Source organism: Microtus ochrogaster, linkage group LG4 (assembly GCF_000317375.1).
Source record: "Microtus ochrogaster isolate Prairie Vole_2 linkage group LG4, MicOch1.0, whole genome shotgun sequence".
Taxonomy (NCBI): Eukaryota; Metazoa; Chordata; class Mammalia; order Rodentia; family Cricetidae; genus Microtus; species Microtus ochrogaster.
Window position 1 is genome coordinate 63,861,766 of NC_022030.1, and position 14,260 is coordinate 63,876,025.

At 42.9% G+C, this 14,260-nt stretch overlaps 3 pseudogenes; all 3 read right to left on the minus strand.

The window, feature by feature from the left end:
* Positions 1-971: 971 nt before the first annotated feature.
* Positions 972-1,934, minus strand: LOC101992514 (annotated as a pseudogene).
* Positions 1,935-2,469: 535 nt separating this feature from the next.
* LOC101992787 lies at positions 2,470-8,691 on the minus strand (annotated as a pseudogene).
* A 287-nt stretch (positions 8,692-8,978) lies between these two features.
* Positions 8,979-9,984, minus strand: LOC102000445 (annotated as a pseudogene).
* Positions 9,985-14,260: the final 4,276 nt, after the last annotated feature.

A 14,260-nucleotide genomic window follows, 5' to 3' on the forward strand; every position in this document is an offset into this window, starting at 1 on the left:
CCGCTGAGATACCAGCCCATTGGGGCGTGGTCTCTCTCCCTTTAAAAAAGCGGCCACTTCCTTCTCCGCTCTCTTCACTTCCTGCTCCGCTGGCGACTAGTCTCCCTTCCTGGTTGCGCAGAGGGCTGACGGTGATCTGTAAGTTTTTTCCCCTTTAAATAAATACCATCCTATTAATCATAATTCCAAACTGCTGTGACATTGTTTGTGACTTACGCCTTCACCCCTTCCCTTGGCACTCTTACTTTTCTGTTGGCTTGTATCGTCCCATTTTATATGGTGGCGTTCTTTTCTCTCATTTACATTTTATTTTCTCTGAGAAATGCACCTACTCTGCATCCTCCATATTTTATCAGTGATTCTTGAAATGTAGAAAATCTGCGTGTGCTCTCCTATAGCGTGCAGCCAACAAAAAATGATGATGGCTTCAATGCTTGCTGCATTTTTTTAAAACATCTCCAAAAATCAGTAAAATGTACATTGAAATTATTTGTCTCTTTAAAAGTGTCATACAGAGTATTCCGTGGTATTCTGGCATTTTCAGACGTTTTCTTTTTTGTTTATTCTGCTCTCCCACTACCCTGCCTTGGCCTCCATATGTCCTCTTCCTACCCCAGGACATCCCCCTTTCTGTCTTCATGTGGTATGTCTATTGTTACTTACTGGTTTTTTTTCTCCTAAGAAAAATTTTCTTTGTCCCTTTTCTTCTAATTTCATGACCTTGCCATACACACAGAGGAAGGCACACATACATAGTTAAACTTAGAATGTAGCTTTGAATGTATATGTGATATCCTCACAGATATACACATGCATATCAATAGGGCACCAATATAGATTTGTTTCCGAATTAGTGAGTTGGCACAAAACAATTATCTAACCCAGGAAGAAATTCCATATGCAGTGAGGTAAACGATAAATCACAGCTCAGTAAAGAATTTATCTTTTCTTAGCCAAACCAAAGGCTCTCTTCATGTGCTGAAGGAGAGACAACATACCTCAGAGAGTGGCTTTCCCTGGTGGCAGTTGATCCCACCAATGAAGAATATGTTCGGCATGATAGGTGCAGGGAAATCCAACACAAAGTCAGTGCGTAACAGCCAAATGGACACTTGACTGAAGAGGTCTTCCATAGTCATTGGGGTCTGGAGAACTTCAGAGGCAATATCTGTAGCAGTTTTGAAAAAACCGGGGCAAAATGCACGCTCCTCCATATAGGTGATGTGGTTCCACACTCTCTCCATAAAAGTCATGGTGTCTGTGTATTTCGAGAGAAGTCTGGGAACATAAGAGAGGGGTCTGGGGCACTGAGTGCCCTCTTCAAGATAGTGGCAAAATACATCTCTTGCAAAGACCACGGATGGGAGCGACAAGTACTTGGCAATAGTCAAGCCGCACACATCAAAAGGATCCAAAAACACAGCATCGAAAGAACTCTGCTTCAAGTACTCCACTAACTTCTCATCCTTAAACAAACTCCTACAGTTTGAAAATATTAATTCAAAAAAACCTTTGGCTGAGCCTGTCATTAAAGAAAGCATACTTTGTTCTGGAGTTTTCCATTGAGTATCAGAAAAATACTTGAACTCCCGGTTTAAGTCCTCTATGGTGTGAGAAATTGAGTACGTCTTCACAGTAATATTCAGGGGTTTTCCCAGTTGCCAACTCGCCTCTGGCACAGCTGCCACCACTTCATGTCCATTGTGGATGAGCTTCTCCACAACCGACCGCATGGTGAACCAGTGGCTCCCGTCCATGGGCACCACCAGCAGTCTGCCTGCCTGGGCAAAGCCAGAGGCCAGCAGCAGACACACACACAGAGGAAGGGAGGCTGGGAAACCTGCAGGAGCCATGGGGGAAGCTCAGCCTGAGGCAATCCAGCTGCTGAGAACCTCTGCTCTTCTAATAGAGCTGGTTGGAAAAGAAGAGGTTCAAAATCTAGTGTGGTAGACACATGTATTTGTATGTTTGCACGTCAAGTTAAAATCCAAAGCTAATGATTTACTCAAAAGATTAATAATTAATGAAGATCATTGGCTCCAAAACCGATTTGTCATTTGTGACATAAAAAAAGGTTTATGATCTTTGTTTTGGAAAGATCATCACCTCCATTGCAGAACCAGTTTTGAAAGAATCATGAAGCAATGTTTTTGGATTTTGAAATTCAGGAATGAAGAAGCTGCCTATGAAGATCCTCTGCACCCATCATAGACAGGCTCATTGATACTTCACAGGAAAGCAAGCTTAGAAAGATAGACAGTGAGTGTCACCAAGAAGAGGTAGAGAATGTTGGAGGTAACAGAAAAGCAAGTCTCTCCCTAAAGGGTACTGTATGCCAGAAAGGACAGACCAGGGTCTAATCAACATTGCTTTGAGTCCATGGATCTGAGAGTGCAGGAGCCTTGACTGACAGGCAGTGAACCTTGGGACCCTGCTTTGCTGTAGAACTCCAGTAAACTGACAACACAATCATTGTCCCTGTCAAAACGGAAACATTGGATGTGTTAGATTAGTTTCTGTTATTTCTAGTGCCCTTCCTAAGACAGGATGACTTTCTTCCTGAGCCTGGCTTTCAGACAGACATCTGGACAGAGGACAAAAGATGAAGAGCTGAACCTCTGAAAGCTGTTGCCTCCATGATGATGCTCAGACTCATCATTGTACCTGTTACCTCAGGTACAATGGCCAGAGCTCTGCTTTCCTATCAGATTTCAGGACTTTCTGATCAGAATTCAAGACTTCCACCTTTCCCACAGCTCCAGGAGGGGCTGATGTTGGGCTTGGTCTTAGGGCTGAAATATGGGTCAGGATTGATGACAGCACATCCAGTGTGTTTATTTGCGTCTCTAATCAAGTATTGTTTCTGAAAGCAGTGGTCAAGCAAACCATTTGAGTTGGGTCTAAAACAGTGATTCGCAGGGTCTGCTTACCACATACACTGTAGGCGCAGTGTTCCATCACAGTCAGCAGGCACCAGATATGGTGACCTTTGTGCAGAGACAAAGCAAGGTCTCAGAGCAAGGTTATGAAGATTTGACCAGATATTGTAAGAGTTTCATGGTTCTAACTTTTCTATACTGAAGTACATAATCTCGAAGCTAATTTCTGTGTGGTGTGGAGGTTTAATTTCAAGTCTTCTTATTCAGTGTACATTCAGGTGTTACCACAATATCTGTTCAAGAATCTATTGTTACCATGTGCAGCAGCTTAACACAGAAAGGAAAAAAAACAATTAGCCAACTCTGAGTGGATTGTCTTGGGATCTTCAGGATTATTCTACTGACTTCATAAAAAAAGATAATTTTTGAGATGCTTGGGGAAAGTTAGTTACACACGCTACCCTAGTCTCCTGTCTTCTTCCCATGGTAAAATGCTCTGGCGAAACCAACTTAATGGAGAAAGGGTTTATCTAGGCTCACAGTTGTAGGTTACTGTCCAGCATGGCAGAGAGTAGAGGTAACAGAAACTGAAGACATCTATCTGCCACATCACATCCACAGTCAAGAGGAGACAGAAGTAACTGCAACTGGGGCTTACTGTTCAGCTAAATTTCTCCACTCTTCTAAAGCCCAGGAGCCACACAGAGAAAATGGTCGCACCCAGAGCGGGCTGGGTCTTCCCACATCAATCTTTCCACAGATATACCCACAAACCAACCTGATGTATGTATTTCCTCACAGAGGCTCTCTTTCCGGGGTGTTCTAGATTGTGTCAAGCTGGCAACTAAAACTAATCATCATGATTCTGTTCTTTCTCAACTGGAAACACAGACATTGCTTTAAGCCATCACTTTGCCATCTTTGTCTGCGAAAGTTTCATGCCTGTCTCATAATGTAAAATACAGTCCATATTCCATGTTCCCAAATATTCTTAAAATTTCTGACACTGTAAAAGTCCGAAGTCTCTTAACTACATGCCTATAATATTGAAAATAGGAAGTTGGAGATAGCTTATGTAAAGAGTGCGTTGGTGCGGGAGAATTGTCTGTATTCTGTCAATCATGTTATAAATAAACGCTGATTGGCCAGGCAGGAAATATAGGTGGGAAAACCAGACAGGAAGTAGAAATGATGTAATGAGAACAGGAGAATTCTGGGAAGGAGGAAGTTGATCCTCCCACTCCTGCTCAGATCACCGAAGCAGCAGAATGTGATCTGCTCCACTGAAAAAAGGTACTGAGCCACATGGCTAACATAGATCAGAAAAAAGGGTTAATCAAGATGTGAGAGCTAGCCAGTGAGAGGCTAGAGCTAATGGGCCAAACAGCTTTATAACTTATAGAGATCTATGTGTGATTTTCTTTGGGGCTAAACAGTTGTGGGGTACCAGGGAGACAGAAATCCAAACAAGCAGGCCTGGTTCCCAATCATGTTACAGCGCATGTTCTTGCAGAGGACACAAGTTCAGTCCTGACACCCAGGTCTGACAATTCACAATCTCTAGTAACTCCAGCTCCAAGGGATGCCGTGTTCTCTTCTGGACTCCACAGGCACTGCCCTCATATGTCCAAACCCACCCAAACAAACAGGTACACATACTTAAAAACAGAAATAAGAATAGAATGAAAAATAAAAAAAATAGAAAAGCTGTGTGGTGCCAGACTGACCCCATACTTTCTCAGGGGCCCTGGTGAGAGGACAAAGGGAACCTTAGTTCTTATCCTTGCCCAGAAGTGTCCTAGACTAGCTGGTCTAGAACTGGAACCAGTGCCTCAGAAGAGTCAATGTTGTGACTTCTGGGGACCCTACTCTTCCCTTTGGCCTGTGGCTATTAGTCCTTAGGCAACCAAGTCTGAGGTGTTGTGTTCTCTTTGTCTACATGGTCTGGCATAGATCTCTGCTGACCTTGCCCATTTTGCATTCTACAAATAGCCTATATGATGCTATACTTCTTAATAAACTTGCTTGGCATAAGTCATCAGTTTATGCAAGACCTCCTTGTCCCAGCTACTGCATTCTTTATTTCTCATTTCTTTGCCTTTGGAGACCCTTTTCCTGTGGGTTTTTGGATCGAAAACATATTGTGTACTTCCAGCATACAAAAATCTAGAACAAACATTTTTATTCTAAAGAGCAAGAATCATGTCATTAAACAATTGAATCTATTCAGAACAAAAATCCTGCAGGGAAACGCTAATCTTATAACTCTAATGTCCTGCATCCGTCAATAATAATGGACTCCAAAGGGCCAAGGTAACCCCATTTCTCCAGATCTGCCACCTTCAGGACACACAATTGCTCTCTTAGTCTTGATGACTCTAGTACACTTCTGCAGGTCTCTTTTGTAGGTATCTCACAGTCCTGGCATCTCCAATATCCTGGAGTCTCCACTGTAACTAAGGTTTCACCCTCATGGCTACATACCTGGCCTCTCGGCAGGGTTTCCTATCATGCCACACATTGTCTGGCTTCAGTTGTTTCCTATGACCCTACAATCTCACATTTTTACATCCAAAACCAGGACCCCATAGGTGACAAACACCACCAAGGTCTGCTGCTAGTCTGAGGTCCCCCTTAGCAATGCTGACCCTGAGGAAAGGCTTTCCTCTTGCCCACTGCAGAGCAGGAGGCTTCTCTGCCTTGGTGCCGATCTGCTACAGCTGCTGTTTCAGCACCAGCAGGAACATCATTCTACCTTGATATTTTCTCTCCAAAGCAAATAAACCAATCCATTATCTTTACATTCATCTTCTCTCGGGCTCTCGGAATACAGGCAAAATAAAGGTGAGGGATGAATCAGAAAAGGTCTTAATGACACATGAGAAAATGCCACAACAAAACCAGTTCTTTCAATGATGATATAAATAGTTAATTTAAAAAAAGAACAGCCCCAGAAAAATACATTTCTAGCACATATTTTTTAAAAGCTGTCTTAACATACCTACTACCCAGAAGGGTTATACCAACTAGCTATAAAAATATTTGACAATTGTGCATATGGAAGTCACAAAAGAGGAAATTCCAATGGGTCTCTCTGCCCGTGGACATAAGCAGCAGGAACTGAAGCAGCTGCACATAATATTTTTTGCCCAGAAAATCCATAAAACAAAATACTTGACAATGGCTGGCATCACTGGGCTGGAGGAAAGTTGCAGCTCTCAGAGGCCATCAATCACAGTTGTTCAGGATTTACAAAAGATTTTTTTTCTGATTAAAGTCCTGCACAAACCTTTTGACCCAAGAACTCTACTTTATATCTGTTACTCAGATAATACAAAGAATATGAATATACATTCATGTAAAGGAAATATAAAAGAATGATTAATACAGTGTTGTTTATAAAAAAGTATAAATGGGCTAACCAATGCAAAGATTTTAATGTGATTAGTAAAATATTGTATTTATTGGTTTATGATCATGTCTGTGATCGTTGTCAAATGCTAAGGCATAGTGAATGAGATAGTGTGTGTTATTGTTATTTTACATAATGGATGAATGTAGCTACTCAGTGAAATTCAGAAATTTTATAAATACAGCTAAGAATGCTTTCCTATGGAGGGTAGACTGGTTTCATGCCTTGATGTGTATTTCAGTGACTCTAAACACAATATTAAAATGTAGCTTGAAAATGTCTTGTGTCATTTTAAAATTAAATTAATACATATAAAATAGTGGGTACCATTGTGCTATTTTCATGCATATATGTTATTAAACGTTGCCCTTATATAACCCATTCATCAACTATCCCACTATATCCTTTGAATCCATTGCTCACCCCCTTACCTCCCACTAACTAGTCCCTCTTTCTGCTTCTTGTTACATATATTTTACTTCTGTCTCTTTTTTCCACCCCTTCCCTTCAGGTCACTCCTTCCCCTTTCAAGGTACCTTTTTTATTTTCATGACCTACACAAACTTACATGAACATGGGGCAAAGAAGAGGGCATATATACATATATTCACATAAATTAAAATCCCAACCATAGGTAGGAATTTATGTGCAATTATGCCATGGGTAAACATACCCATATTAACAGGGCACCCGTATAGAATTTTCTATTAACCAGAAAGTGATTCCAGATGCACCCAATGTAAATATCAAATCATAACTCAGTAAAGAACGTCTTTTTTGTTTTCCAGAGCCTGACCTCTCTTCATGTGCTAAAGGAGAGACAACATACCTTAGAAAGTGGCTTTCCCTGGTGGCAGTTGATCCCTCCAATAAAGACCATATTGGGCATCACAGGTCTGGGGAAATCCAACACAAAGTCAGTGCGTAACAGCCAAATGGATACTTGACTGAAGAGGTCATACATAGTCACTGGGGTCTGGAGAACTTCGGAGGCAATTTCTATGGCAGTTTTGTAAACATAGGGGCAAATTAAATGCTCCGCCGTATAGACAAGATGGTTCCACACTCTCTCCTTGAAAGTCATGTTGTCTGTGAGTCTGAAGAGACCTCTGGGAACATAAGAAAGAGGACTGGGGCACTGGGCACCATCGTCAAGAAAGTAACAAAATACTCCTCTAGTGAAGACCACGGACGGGAGCGACAAGTACTTGGCAATAGTCAAGCCACACACATCGAAAGGATCCAGAAACACAGCATCGAAAGAACTCTGCTTCAAGTACTGCACTAGCTTCTTGTCGTTAAACAAACTCCTACACTGTGAAAATATTAATTCAAAATACTTGCTGTTTGTGTTGTGAAATAAAGAGTAGAGGTTTTCTTCCCAAGATCTCCACTGAGAATCACTAAAAACCTTGAATTCTCGATCCAAATCCTCCAGAGTGTGAGAAGTTGAGTACATCTTCACAGTAAAATTCAGAGATTTTCCCAGTTGCCAACTCACCTCTGGCACAACTGCCACCACCTCATGTCCTTTGTGGATGAGCTTCTCTACAACCGACCGCATGGTGAACCAGTGGCTCCCATCCATGGGCACCACCAGCAGCCTGCCTGCCTGGGCAAAGCCAGGGGCCAGCAGCAGACATACACACAGAGGAAGGGAGGCTGAGAAACCTGCAGGAGCCATTGGAGACATGCAGAACAGGAAGATCCAGCTAATGAGACTCTGGGTTCTTACGACACAGTAGAGAAAAACAGACAGCAAAGCACTCTCAACAGCTATAGGTGTTTGTATATGCATAAGGGAAGTAAAATTCAATGGTAATGACTCACTCAAAAAGAATAATAACTAATGAACTTCACTGGCTGAAATATCTACTTACGTGTTTTCCAAGTAAAGAAAGTATGATCTTTGCCTTGGAAAGATTATGTCTTCTCTTGCAATACCAGTTTTGAAAGAGTAATGAAACAATGTGTTTGGATTTTTGGAATTTAGAATTCACTGCCTATAAGGAGTCACTATGCATCATGCGTTTGTTTGAACATCCTAAGAAAGTAGGCTAAGACTAGACAGTGGGAATGAGCTGGTCAAGAGGAAGAGCAACAGAATGCTAGAGAAGATCACAGGAAAGCCAGTCCCTCACTAAAGGACGCTTTGTATTAGGAGGGGCTGGGACAGAGCCAAAACAACTCTACAACTCTTGTGGGTGTGGCAGCTTTATAGCTCTGAGATTGCAAAAGACTTGACTGGCAACCACTCAGCCTGTGGATGCTGTAAGCCAATAGTCCGGGCACCACCCATGAGAAAAGTAGTATCTCTGAAATACGGGCTGTTTGAGAGTCAGTGGAAGGTTCCTTTCTTTCCTTCAAGGATAGAATTTCTGAGCCTGACTTCTGAATCATTACCTAGACAGAAGGTAAGAGAGTGTTGAGCCTCTGAACTCTGACAGGCCTCTGAGCCCTCCAGTGATGATGGCCAGGTTTATTTGCCCCAGGTTCAATGACCAGAGGCTTTTCTTTGCTGAAGATTTTGAGGTCACTCTGACTTAGGACTGTGCAATGTCATTACAGGTTCAGAACAGAAGCGTTGCCAGATTCCCGAACCGGTAATGAGAACAATGTTGCTTGGATACTGGACTTAGTCCTGGTGTTGAGTCATTATAGACAGGATATTTGGCAATGTACTAGCATGTTTAACTAAGAACTCTAATCTCCCTTATCTTTGACTGAACAGTAGTCACGCAAAGTCTTTTGCTTGAGTTCAAAACTCAATGGCTCTAGGTATGCTCCCGGCACGCAGTGCAGGTTCAGCTACCAGGACAGCTGATGCAGCAGCACCTGTGATGAGACTTTCAGAGCCAGGCCTTCCTCCATGTACTAAAGATGAAATAACATACTTTGGAAAGTGCCTTTCCCAGTGGCAGTCGATCCTGTCCACAAAGACCATGTTGGGCCTAGCAGGAGTGGGGAACTCCAACACAAAGTCAGTGTGTAACAACCAAATGGAAAGTTGGCTGACAAGGTCATCCACAGTCACTGGGGTCTGGAGAACTTCAGAGGCAATTTCCATAGCAGTTTTGGAAAATGGGGCAAATGCATACTCCCCCATGTTCTGCACTCTCTCCTTGAAAGTGATGGTGTCTGTGAATTTCGAGAGAATTCTGGGAACATAACTGATGGGGCTGGGACACTGAGCACCCTCTTCAAGATAGTGACACAATATTGCCCTGCCGAAGACCACGGATGGGAGCGACAAGTACTTGGCAACAGTCAAACCGCACACATCGAAAGGATCCAGAAACACAGCATCGAAAGAACTCTGCTTCAGGGACTCCACTAACTTCTTGTCTTTAAACAAATCCCTACAGTGTGAAAAACACAATTCAAATAAAACACTGGATGAATGTTGTAATACAGAAAATACGCTACTGCTCTGTGTTTTCCAGTGAATATCTAAACAACCTTGAACTCATGGTCCAGATACTCCAGAGTGTGAGAAATTGAGTACGTCTTCACTGTAAAATTCACAGATTTTCCCAGTTGCCAACTCACCTCTGACACGACTACCACCACCTCATGCCCTCTGTGGATGAGCTTCTCCACAACCGACTGCATGGTGAACCAGTGGCTCCCGTCCATGGGCACCACCAGGAGCCTGCCTGCCTGGGCAAAGCCAGAGGCCAGCAGCAAACACACACACACACACACACACACACACACACACACACACACAGGAAGGGAGGCTGGGAAACCTGCAGGAGCCATGGGACATGTGTAGGACAGGGGAATCTAGTTGCTGAGACCCTGGGCTCTTCTTACACAAGTGGAGAATACAAGCAAGAATGCCCCCCGTGGAAGTGATTTCATATCTATGTGTTAATAAAAATATCATACACACTGCCAATAAGTGAACTTAGAAGATCAAGGATTAGTAAACAGTAACGGCTGAGATACTTGCATGTTTCTGATAAGAATAGCATATGCTCCTAGCTATGGAGAGAACCATGTTGTGCAAGGTAAGTGTTGAGACAGAATTTTAATCAATGATCTTGGACTTTGAGAGCTCAGGAAGATTAAAATGAGAGGGAATTTGAAGAGACATTGCCTTTCTGGATGTTTTCCAGAAGCAATTATTGGGCTGTGTGCTCAGAGTAATAAAAACTCTCTGCTCAGAAACAAGTTGGCCAACAACTTCCAAGGGAATACTGGGAGATCGTTCTTCCTGACCTGGCTGGCAGCAGAGTTGTTTGTCATTGGCAACTCTGCACTGGACAGGCACTGCAGCTTGTTCTGGTCTGTTTGCTGCAGAATTATCCTTCCCTTTCCAGACACAACCCTCTCTGTGTGGCTATGTTAAAACTGAAAACTCACCTCCATGGACTGTTACAGGGATTAGATCGTCTACGATTATCATCTATTTCACATGACTTTCTGTGCGTGCATCTGGTACATTGGACTTGATAAACTATTTTTGTTCCTTACTAATCTTGGTCAAACAGGCAAACCCTTATTAAATATTTAATTAATCACAGAAAATATCAGTGGTCAGCAAGATTACTAAAGAGTCACAATGTCTCCACCAGAAGAACTTGTTCAGAACCCCAGTGTTACACCCTCGGTACAGTACGCGCGCCACTGTACCGAACGCGAGTCGGGCAAGGGCCTGGAGATTGAAAAGAACACACAGAGAGACCAGGGTCATTCGAAAGGAGATCAACCGAACTTCGTTTATTCAGCCTTGGGGAAGCCCTTATCTACCTACTGCAGCACAAGGACCCCCACCCAGGCAGGTGGGGAAATTACCATATCTCAAATAGAATGAATGCCCTGCCGCTAACCACCAGGCGGGGCAGGAGGAATATAGGAACTAACAGAATGCTAGTCATCTGACTAGAAACTGAATGCGGTCCAGGAATGAGGGTTAAATGCTTAGTCATGCTGACCAGAAATTGTCCTCAAGAAGCACTCCAGGAATAAGGGAGGCCAGGGCCCTACACCCCAGCCAACAGAAACTTGCTGGAATTCTAACAATGCAGGAATGAATACATTGGATCAGTGTAGACAGCGCACTTGGAAAGAAATAGGTAAAGGGTTTCCCAAGAAGAGGAGTTAAAATAAAATACAAAAAGTCCACCAAAATCCAAACAAAGGATCCCTAGAAATTTTTAAAAGATTTTTTCTAGAGTATCAAAAAATACATGAATATTAACCCAAAGACCCCAGAAAATGAGAATGGTTACTGTGACTTTTGTAAGATAATGTGTCTCTGTTGTTTACAGGAAAATTTAAACATTAGAAAGGACTACAGGAATGAATACATCTCCACTGGTGGAAACTGACTTTAAAGTTCATTGTGCAACAGATGCTGAGATCAATGATTAATAAATGGGACCTCCCAAAACTGAGAAGCTTCTGTAAGGCAGAGGACACGGTCAATAAGACAACACAGCAACCTGCAGAATGGGAAAAATCTTCACCAACCCCACATCTGACAGAGTGCTGGCCTCCAAAATAATAAAGAACTCAAGAAACTAGACAATAAAACACCAAATAATTAATTTTAAGAATGGGGTACAGATCTAAACAGAGTTCTTAACAGAAGAATCTCAAATGGTAGAAAGACATTTAAGGAATTTCTCTACATCCTTAGTCATCAGGGAAAAGCAAATCAAAATGACTCCGAGATACCATCTTACACCTGTCAGAATGACTAAGATCAAAAACACTGATGACATCTTATGTTGAGAAAATATGGAGTAAGGGAAACACTCCTCTACTAATGGTGGGAAAGCAAACTTGTACAGCCACTTTGGAAATCAGTACGGCAGTGTCTTAGAAAACTGGGAATCAATCTACCTCAAGACCCAGCAATACCACTCTTGGGCATATACCTAAAGGATGCTCAATCATACCACAAGGACACTTGCTCAACTATGTTCATAGCAGAATTATTCATAATAGCAGAACCTGGAACAATCTAGATGCCCCTCAACTGATGAATGGAGAAAGAAAATATAGTACATTTACACAATGGAGTATTACTCAGCTGTAAAAAACAATGACATCATGAAATTTGCAGGCAAATGCATGGAACTAGAAAAAAGATCATCATGAGTGAGATAACTCAGACCCTGAAGGACAAACATGGTTATGTACTCACTCATAAGTGGATATTAGCTGTAAAGCAAAAAATAACCAAGCTATAATCCACAGCTCCAGAGAAGCTAGGTAACAAAGAGAAACCCTAAGAGAGACTCATGGATTCCCCTGGGAAGGGGAAAAATAGATGAGATCTTCTGGGTAAACTGGGGGCAGATGGGGGTTGGGGCAAAGGTGATGGGAACATGAAAGATTGGGTTGGTTGAGTTGGGAGTCGAATGAATAGGGAGAGTAATGAAAGTGATATCTTGATAGAGGGGGCAATTTGGGAGTTAGGGAGAAAACCGGTGCCAGGAAAATCCCCAGGAATCCACAAGGATGACCGTAGCTAAGACTCATAGCGGAGAGGGGGGGGGTGCCTGAATTGGTCTTCTCCTGTAATCAGATTGGTGACTACCCTCATTGTCAACAGAGAATCTTCATCTAGTAACTGATGGAAACTGATGCAGAGATCCACAGCCAAGCCCTGGCTGAATTCAGGGAGTACAAATGATGAGAGGGAGGAGGGACTGAAGAAGCAAGGGCAGTCAAGGTTATGATGGGGATACAGATGACCAGAGCATTAATGGGAGCTCACGACCCTGGACCGACAGCTTGGGAGCTTGCATAGGACTGACCTAGGCCCTCTGTGTATAGATAATTGTGTCGCTTGGTCTGTTTGTGGGGTCCCTAACAATGGGAGCAGTATTTGTCTTTTTGGAACCCATTCCCCATGCAAGGATGCCTCACCTAACCTTGAAATAGGGGGAAAAGTTTGGTCCTACCTCTACATGATATGACATGCTTTGTTGACTCACACGGAGGCCTGTCCTTTTTTGAACAGAAAAGGAGTGTATGGGGGCTGGGTGGAATAGACAGGACGTGGGGGGAAGGGAACCAGAAGAGAAGAAGAAGGGGAAACTGGTTAGTGCGTAAAATAAAATGGAAAAATTATTATGCAAGAGAAATCAAAAGGATTGGACAAACAGCCACTGAAGAACAGAAAATAGACTGGGCTGGAAAACCCTAAGGGACTCTCTAGAGAGAAAATGAAAGTGTAAGAAAAAAGAACAGTAGAAAGTTGGGTACCTAAAATTGGGAGAGCACAGAAAGTGAGCCAACCCAAGAGAAAAGACACCATTTGGATATAGCCACTTGCAGTAAGATGACCCCGGAGAGAGAAGAAAGCACACGGACAGGTGGTGGAATGGGACTGTGGTTCAGAGGATAATGGAGAGGCTTATAAGCATTCCTTAATTTTTCAAAGCCAACTGCCTCCTTAGAGAGATGGTGCCAAGGGTAATATGGTTGCAGCTGTAAGGACCAATGTTGGGATCTCCAGAATCCACCTAGTAAGATAGCTAGCACACACATGTCATTCCAATGTGTCTATAGCAGAGTGGGAGGCAGACACAGAAAAATCCCTGGAGGGTCACAAGGCAGCTAGCCTGGTGTAGTGGTTTGAATAAAAATTACCTCTGTAGGTTCATATATTTGAAAGTTTGGTTTCTAGTTGGATCATTTGGAAGTATATTCGGAGTTGTAGCCTTGTTGGAGGAGGTGTGTGCCACTGGGTTTGAGGTTTCAAGAGCCCATGCCAGGCCTGGTTTTTCTCACTCTCTACTGAGTGTTTGTGGATAATAGGGAAGCTCTCAACGACCACTGCAACACTATGCCTCCCTGCCTGCTGCTATGCTCCCACCATGATGGCCATGGACTAACCCTCTGAAACAGTAAGTAAGCCCCCAGTTAAATGCCTTATTTTAGAAATTGCTTTGAGCCGGGCAGTGATGGCGCACGCCTTTAATCCCAGCACTCGGGAGGCAGAGGCAGG